This window comes from Apium graveolens, unplaced genomic scaffold (assembly GCF_009905375.1).
Source record: "Apium graveolens cultivar Ventura unplaced genomic scaffold, ASM990537v1 ctg136, whole genome shotgun sequence".
Taxonomy (NCBI): domain Eukaryota; kingdom Viridiplantae; phylum Streptophyta; class Magnoliopsida; order Apiales; family Apiaceae; genus Apium; species Apium graveolens.
Window position 1 is genome coordinate 28,686 of NW_027417206.1, and position 10,123 is coordinate 38,808.

Sequence of the window (10,123 nt, forward strand, 5' to 3'; positions counted from 1 at the left end):
GATCAAATTTGACTTATTTATAATAGACAAGCTAGCTGAGTTTAGTATACCCATGAGCTAAATGAAACGAGTCGGATTTAAACGAGTTAATCTGAGTTGGCTCGCTAGTTCAACACTTAAAATAATAAAAAAATTATAAAAATTTAAATAAAATTTGATTCAAATATAATAAAAATGAATTTTAAAAAAATAGATGAAATTTTTAAACAAGCTCGAGAGGAATTGAGTTTCCATACTACGATACTCGAAGTAGTTCATATACGAGCTCGAACAGAACTGAGTTCGGTGTAAGAAGTATTTTTTTTTGTTACTAAAATAAAATTTCAACTCCAATATTAGTTGCATTTTGCATCCAAATATTTCTAATTTTACTAATTTTTGCCTTTCTCTCTTTCCTAAATTTTATATAAAATTCACCATTATTAATGTCATTTGTGATTACTTGATGATGTGGTATGCATGCATAAATGTATCATTGATTTCAAATTTAAAATCAATGATGTATTTATGCATATTTGCATCCAAAAGATATAAAGAACCCTTTTAGAATTGAGTTTTTAGCGCAACATGTAAAATGATTATGGTAATTGCTATAATTTGGCATTAAAAATGTCTTTTAATGCTAAAATAAAACTTTAACTTTAATTATTAAATACATTTTGAAACCAACTATTTTCAAATTTACCTTTCCCTTAAATTTCATGTAGAACACACTAAAGCATGTTTATATAGTTGTTTGATGATGTGGTAAATGTATAAACATGACAAACATCAAATCAATATTGAAACTAAAAATTCTAGTTTAGGTGATTGTACCTAATTAACTAAAAAAATTCTTTCAGAAAAACTGTAACTTTCTCCCTTAGTTAACTTGACATGACCTTTTAACTATGTTTTAAAGTTTATCATAAAAAGCTCTGCTGGTCAAATATTAAAAAAACACAATAAGCAATACTAGCAATACCATACCCTGCACAAGGCCATGTAATTCCAATGATGAAGCTTATGCAAAAAATTGCAGAACATGGTTTTAAATTTACATTTGTAAACACTGATTTTAATCACTTGCGTGTCCTAAAAGCGATGTCGAAAAACTAAATTGATGTGGATGATGACAGGATGCGCTTGGTTTCGATTCCGGATGGATTGGAACTAGATGAGGATATGAATGATTTTTTTATCTTCCTAATGGCTTATTGTTTTCCCGTGAGATGCAAACTTTTTATCTTCCTCATGAGATGCAAATTTTTTATCTTCGGAACCTAATAAAAAATTTGAGAGGGATAGCTTAATGGTAAGTCTCTGCTCATCCCCAGGTAAAGCTGGCCACTTGTGCGGTCCGTGCGGTTCGGGCCGGGCCGCATACGAGTTGGGCACTGGAAACCTTAACATTGAACCGACCCGGTAGAGTAATGAATCCGGTTCGGGCCGCGTTTGAACCGAAAAATAATGATTCGTAACTGGCACGTGAATCGTAAACGTAAAAGAACCTTTTTAAGAAAAAGACTTTTCTTTGTAAATTATACATGGGTTGGCGGCGGGTTCACGAGCCGGGTTGGCGAGCTTCCGGTCCTGGTTTTCTAATATAATATTCATAATCGGCTCGTAATATTTAACGAATTGTGCGGTTTTGAATCGGCCCTGTTCGAACCGAATAAATCTGGGCTTCCCCACGAGCCGGTCTCGAGCGGGCGGTTCAAACCCGCAGTAGCCAGCTCTAATCTCAGGTCATGAGTTCGATTATCACTCATCCCGAGATTTATATATTGATATATATTGTAATTATCATAAGGGAGTTATTGTTGTTTGGTCATTGAGATTTACACTGTAGAATACGGGTCAAAATTAAATAAATCTTAATGTAGGAACCAATTTAAAGAAGTAGATGCTTCATCTATAAGCCACAATGCCTGCTCTCAAAACGGAAACATTTGGATGGGCTTGCATCCGCGATATAGCAGTACAAAAGAGCTTCTTTCAATTTCTCTCTGAAAATAATCAATGTTTTAAATTAGCGGACTTCATAATATGCAATACAGCTTATGAATTGGAGCCATCTACATTTTCATTATTTCCAGAAATATTACCAGTAGGTGCACTTCCCGCAAGCAGCAAGCCTGGAAATCAGGCATGCAATTTTTTGGGCCGAGGATGATGACTGCTTGTCATGGCTTGATCAACAACCAGTTTGTTCGGTTATTTATGCCGCCTTTGGAAGCCTTACTATTTTTGATCAAACATAATTTCAAGAACTGGCTTTAGGACTTGAACTAACCAAGAATCCTTTTCTATGGGTTCTGCGTCCTGGTATGACAAATGAAGAAGCTCACCGACAAGAATTTGAAGGGCGAATAGGGTGTCGTGGAAAAATAGTAAGTTGGGCTCCTCAAGAAAATGTTCTGAGTCATCCGTCAGTTGCTTGTTTCATGAGCCATTGCTGGAATTCTACTATAGAAGGTCTGAGCAACGGAGTTCCTTTCCTCTGCTGGCCATACTTTGTTGATCAGTTCCTCTACGAGAGTTATATTTGTGATGTGTGGAAAGTAGGACTGGGGTTTGAGAAAGATGAAACTGGCATCATTAGGAAAGATGAAATAAAAAATAAGGCTGAACAACTTCTTGGTGACATAAATTATAAAGCGAGGGCAGTGGATTTAAAAGAAAAAATTATTAATAGCGTGCAAGATGGACACTAGTTCAAAAACCTTGGAAAGATTATTGAATGGATGAGATCTATGCTAAAGGGTCAGTAATGACTTAATATAAATTACCTGATGTTTAGGGGATAATTCATCACAGAAAGCAACTTTTTTAGTAGAGATAAAAAGGACTCCTGCAATCAGACCAGCTGAGGAACGAAAATAACACTATGAGGCCTTTAACATCTTCTCTTTTTCTCTAATCCCGAACTCGCTAGAACAGATTAGCTCTGCCACTGGTTATAATGATATAGATCACCTTAATCAAAATGTTGTGAATATTCTTAATGAATACAGGAGGACACAATTTAACTACAATCATTTTTTATAGCTTCCAACTTGTCTCGGGGTCTCACGTACACGAGTCAACTTGGCCGAGGAATTTTACTAATTGTTTAATTAAAATATTTATTGACTTATTATAATATTTTAATATGAATATTGAATCTGTGTAACAGGGAATATCAGTATTTGCTGATCAAAAATTATAAACTATGATTTGTTGGAATAAATACTGACTCCTGATCAAGATTTGACGAGGCTGACAAATCCCGATGCCTGGTAAGGATTTGCTGAGGCTGATAAATCCTGATGGGCTAGATTAAGATTTTCTTTGGTAAATACTGATGGGCTGACTGTTACGTTTCTGATTCTGAGATATATTCTATTAGATGCAGATTAAGTCAGAATATTTACTTTCGAGTAACACCATCTTCATTCTTGAATGAGGCCATTCCCAGATCCTACTCTATGTGGGATGTATTGGAGATGTTTGGTTTAGTTTGGTTTTTTTATATAATAGACGAGCTTGTCGGGTCTAGTATACCCGTAAGCTAAACGAGTTAGCTCACGAGCTCAACACTTAAAAGGATTTTATTCTTGAATGAGGGAAAGGCTACGAACATCATACCATTCCTAGATTCTGCTCTATGCGGGATATATTTGAGCTGTTTGGTTTAGTTTGGTTTTTTTATTTAATTGACGAGCTTGCCGAGTCTAGTATACCCGTAAGCAAAACCAGTTAGGTTTAAATGAGTTTAGCCGAGTTGGCTCACGAGCTCAACACTTAAAAGGATTAAAAACTATTAAAGTTTAATTAAAATTATATTTAAAAATAATAAAAAGAAATTTGAAAAAATATTTATATATAAATTTTAAAAAAGCTCAAGACGATCGAGTTTTCGTAGTCCGAGTCGAGTTTTAATCAAGTCCTGGCATACTCAAATCGGCTTGCATATGAGCTCGAATAGAACCAAACTCAGTCTAACCAGTCTACCTGCTCGCGAAGTGGTCCAGTTAGAGTTACACCCTTGTAACAGTATCCAATAAATGATTTACGAAATCATTTTATTCAACGATAGGGCCGTTCTTGAGAATTTTAAGGACCAGTGCGAAAATATTTATGGGGTCGTTTTTTAAAAATTTATTTAAAATATGTAAAGAAAACCTTTTTTAGGATTACAATAAATTTTATGTATATGAACATTTAAACTACTAATTAAAATTACAGGATTAGAAATTATCGTAAACATATGTAATATAATCTATTTTATGTGATTAGACATCTCTAAAATATACATGAACTTGTTCGAAAATTTAAGTTAGTCCAAATTTTTCTAGTTTAAATAATTAAGCTAACCCCAGATCATTTTAAAATACAAAATCAGATATAATTTGAGATGCCGAGAACATTTACTTTTTGCATTAAGGCCTCAAATTCTTTCAAACTTCTTTCCCATACGGATTAATAACCATGAGAATGAAGTGCTGTTAAATTAGTAATAATACATAATTGATTTAAATATCTTTCACATACTTAAATTTGTTTATAAATAAAAAGGATAAATAATTTAAAAAAAATTGGACTACTTATTATAATGGGTCGAGAGTGTGCTGAGTGAGGACCACCTATGTTTAACGAAAAAAATAAATAAAATGTCAAAGTAACTTTTATTTTACTAATTAAAATTATATTTACATAATTCAGTTTGATGAAAGTTCAAAATTTCATATCCTAATACATGTGTTACACCCTTATAACATGTGTTACACCTTTATAATATTATCCAATAAATGACTTACAAAATCATTATATTTAAGGATAGGCCGGTCCTAAAATTTTAAGGTCAATGCGAAAATATTTAAGGGGTCCTATTTTAAAAAAAATATTTAAAATATTATAAAAAAACTATTTTTTTTGGATTACAATAAATTTTATTTATATGAACATTTAAACTATTAATTACAATTACAGGATTACAAATTATTATAAACATACTTAATATAATCTATTTTATGCGATTAGACGTCTCTAAAATATATAGTGAACTTGTTCGAAAATTTAAGTTATTCTAGATTTTTTTAGTCAAATAATTGAGTTAGCTAGAGATTATTTTAAAATATAAAATCATTTATATTTTTATATGCCAGGTTCATTCACTTTTATATTAAGGCCTCGAATTCTTTCAAACTACTTTCCGATACCCAGATTAAAAATAGTGAGAAATGAAGATACGTTATATTTGTAAGAAGAAAAAATTGATTTAAATTTCTTTCACGTACTTAAATTTATATATAATTATAAAGAATAATTTAGAATTTTTGAGCCACTTATTATGATGGACTCAATGTGTTGGGGGACCACCTATGTTCGACGAATAAATTAAATAAAATGTCAAAGTACCTTTAATTTTACTAATTAAAATTATATTTACATAATTAAGTTTGATGAAAGTTCAAAATTTCATATCCTAATACATGGGTTACACCTTATAACATGTGTTACACCTTTATAGTATTATCCAACAAATGACTTACAAAATCGGATATGGCTGATCCTAAAATTTTAAGGTCAATGCGAAAATATTTAAGGGGTCCTATTTTAAAAAATTATTTAAAATATTATAAAAAACTATTTTTTTAGGATTACAATAAATTTTATGTATATGAACATTTAAATAATTAATTACAATTACAGGATTACAAATTATTCTAAACATACTTAATATAATATATTTTATGCTATTAGACGTCTCTAAAATATATACTGAACTTGTTCTAAAATTTCAGTTAGTTTAGATTTTTCTAGTTCAAATAATTGAGGTAGCTGGAGTTTATTTTAAAATACTTGATAGTCACAACTACACCTTCAATGGCTATTTCACACACGTTGACACTCAGTGCACAAATACTTTGATATTTCAAAATCTATTACAAGTGCATATGACTTATAGTTGTTTAATCACTTTTAGGATTGAGGGAAGAAAGTGAACTGACTGAGAGGCTGGGTTGCTCCGAGGAAAAAGAAGAGGTTGATAGTTCTATAATACACACTATTTTTGAGAATCTGGATATAGAGTGGATTGGGCATTCTGATAAATAGCAACATTTTCTTTTTCCAAAGAGTGTAGTTAGCTTTGTCAAAGGTAGGGATTTTGATGCTACTAATTTTCTGTGTATTCATTCTTCCAAGATCTTGAATCTATTTACTTTCAGATTTTGCTCTGATACCACTTGTTAGGAAATGAATAACACACAGAGGGGGGTGAATGTGTTTTAGGTGTTTTGTACTTTTCTTGAAGTCTTTTTGGTTAAACAAAGTAAATCAAATCTTGTAGTGAAATGTGTTACTGCAGAAATTAAAGATACAATAATAAAGAACACAAATCTTTCAAAACTCACTTAATTTTATATTAAAATTAAGAATATTTTGCTACAAAAAGTTTAGGCTCTTTATTGATAAAGAGCTTAGCTTCTCCTTGATAGTGTTACAAGATTTTTCTATCTAAATTGTTACTGCTAACAAAGGACCAGTGTTAACTTTATAATTCAGTTAACTGCTGGTTTACACATTGTACAATAAGACATGCCATTAACCTTTAGTAAACTGTCACTTGTCATTTCCAATTTAGGAAAAGCGAATCTTCTATTTCTGGCTTAACATATCTTTAGCATCCTGTGTTTACTTTGATCTTTCTTTGTCAGTTAATCTTCACCACTGATCTTGCACATCCTTCAAGCTGCTTTTTGTAGACTTGTCAATCCGGCTGGTTGGATTGTTTGTTGATTGTAGATCTTGGATATTGAATTGGTCTGTAATTTATACTTTGAGAATTTACCTCGAGATCTTCAGTTAGACATATACAGATCTTGACATCTCGATAAGTATATTGACTTATCGAGATCTCTAATACTCTAAAGTGAATTTGACTTGTAGAGGTCTCTGAGTTCTCTATAAGAGACTTTGGCTTATCGAGGTCTCTCAGCTTCATGTCTTCACTTTGACTTGTCGATACCTTAGAGTTCTCTAGTAAATTTTGACTTATCGATATCTCTGAGTTCTTTAGTGGACTTTGACTTACCGATAACTCAGAGTTCTCTAATGAATATTGGTTTGTTGATAACTCTGAGCTCTCTAGTGAGGAAATCACTTGTCAATATCTCCAAACTTCATGTCTACAATTGGCTTGTCGATATCTCTCTGAGTTCTCTAGTAGCTTTCCTGACTTCTCGATAAGTCATTTGGAGTTCTCGAGTGACTTGTCTATAACACTAAATCTGTAACTTGTAGAGATCTTAACTTAGAGTATTTTTATCAAAACGGATTTATTCAACTCCAAACTTCTTCAAAATTCTTCTGAGGCATGATATTCTTGATCTTCTCCCACATATAATCTTTAGGCTTGATACTATTTAAGAAAAAAGACTCCAGTATGCTCCTTTGCATTTTTAGAGACTTTAAAATGTTACAAGTACAAATACAAACTAAAATAACAATACAACTTATTTAGGGTTGTCAATTTGACTTAGTCTTGTTGAGTTACAGGCATGTCTTGCACAACAAACTATATCATGTAAAATCTGTTGCAAACTTTACAGTAACAATTTAATTTTACTCTCTACAAATTATCGATAAACGTTTATATATATATATATATATATATTTATTCTCATTCCAAAAAAATGTGATTTGTTTACATATTATTGAATGAAATTTTAATTTTCATAACTTGACACTCTTTCATTGTATTATTATATAATTGAAATTATTATTAAGTTTAATATTGAAACTAATAAACTCAAAATTTTCATATAATATAAATTATAATATAAATTCGAAAATTGAAATAAAAAAATAAAAAATAGTAGTATTCAACTTATATATGCCTCTAATATGTCTTTGTATACTATTTTACATTAACCATTTATTTACTTTATTTTATTATTCCACTATCAATCATGTTAAATAATATTTATTTCTAAAATATCTTACTGTATATCTACGATAATAAACGATATATTTAAATGGGTTCCTTGTTTTTTAGTAATTTTAAGAGAATAATTTTTTTCTTATATCATTAATTTGGTTATACGTACCTTTTATCTTAGTAATTCAGTGAAATTGAAGAGATTTTAATAAAATATAAGATAATGGTTTTTGTTCAACAACGAAATCTAACCATAAATTTAAAAGTAATTAAAAGTTAGTAAAAATTCTTTTCTACGCCCACTTTTTTTCATTAATTCATAAATCATTGTTTGTACAATGTTAAAGTTTTTGATTAATTCTTACTTTTTTATTACTCATTGATATTTTCTATGTACAATTTTTCCTAGTTTAAGGAAATATAAATAACAGTTGATTATTAAATAAATGAACTAATTTATATAATAAAAAATTATCACTTATATTTAAACAAAAAATAGAATAAATAAGAATAATATTTTCATGTAATTTAAAATTAAATCGGGAGGCTAAAATAGTCATATTATAGTTATATTATAATATTCAATCCCTAATCTAATTAGTCAAGGTGTGACTCATATAAATATAAAAACATTCTATAGGGTAACATACAAGTTGCTCACTCTAGGCATCAAACATTTCTCTGTCCTAAATTCATAGTCCGGGTACCATCTCATACCAGAGATACCAGAGACTTTGAAGGTTTCTGTCCTAAATTCAGGTACCATCTCATACCAGATACTTTGAAGGGTAAGGTATTCGCCGCCCTAAATATTTTTTTGTCCTATTTTTATTTACATTTCTTCATCAATTGTTCCAAAACTCATATCTTAATTAATTTTACATCTCAATGGTACTAATCAATTGATTTTTTAGTCAGATCCATCAATTTCCAGCATCACCATCAACAAGTATGTTAGAATCCTTACATCAATTTATACTTCATATCCGATTTTATTCATCATTAATCTATCATATCATTTATATTATTTTGATCATTTTCGATACCAATTATATATCATTGCATCATAAAAATATCATTATCAGTCAAGAACTTTGCTTCATTTTCAATTGTTGTCTATAATGAATTGTTATTATTTGATCATAAAATAAAATTGATTGAATTTTCAGGTAAACATGTTTAATTTGTTTATGTGTCTAAATTTACAATTTTTTTAAAAAATTACAAAATTTGACTTCTACAGTAATATGTTTTTTAATCTATATGCATTTGCACATGTATTCTTTTTTGATAATATACTCTTCAACTTTTATATGTTTACTTATCTTATAAAATTATCCATTTCAATTGAAAGTTATTTTTGGGGTATACTATAACAAATAATTTTAACATTATTGGGGCAGAGAATTAAGTAAATTAATTTCCTTTTCTTTTTTTTGTAAAATACATTCTATTGTAATTATTAATGATCTATACAATTCTATTGATATCAAGACTATAATTATTGAAAAAAATCACTTTTAGTTACCGATGGATGCACTATTTTACTTTTATTTGTTTGTTTCATTTTTAAAAAAAAATGTGGACAATATGTGTCATTAAAAATTTATTTTTCAAAAGTTACTTTAAAGAAAAAACAGAACAAGCATGAATATTTAATTTAAATATTTCTTTTATTTTTTAATGGATACAAAATCTTAAGAATTTTGATAAGCTAGTAGAATATATGCTAAAATTATAATATCTATCACACAGTGAACAATTGAACTACCACCTTATAATATCTATCACACATATTATTTCAGTTAATATGTGTTATGTTTGAGTGTTTGTGAACCCTTTATTTTAACAATTGAAGAAACCTTTTAAGCTAATTTCTTAATTGAACCTAGCTCCTTTTCTTTTTTGCTAAATTTTTTTATATGACCTCAATAGAATGAACTACCACCTTACAATAGATGGTTGTGCTACATATATTGCTCGTGAATTACATTCTTGGTTGATATTAATTTAAAATGAAGTACTGATTCATTTCTTTGTATAGTATTAAGTTGAAATGTAGTGTAGAGACTCAGAGTTGACAGACACAAATATTTCAAAATTTAATAATTTAATGTATAGTACTGGTTCTAAGGTTCACTTGAAACGATTAATGCATAATCACATGAAGGCCTACTTTGAGCTCTTCCTGTACCTCTTTGTGTAGTTTTGTAATTG

At 29.6% G+C, this 10,123-nt stretch overlaps 1 pseudogene; it reads left to right on the forward strand.

Annotated features, from left to right (window-relative positions):
- Positions 1-1,906: 1,906 nt before the first annotated feature.
- On the forward strand, positions 1,907-2,696 carry LOC141699807 (UDP-glycosyltransferase 83A1-like; annotated as a pseudogene).
- Positions 2,697-10,123: the final 7,427 nt, after the last annotated feature.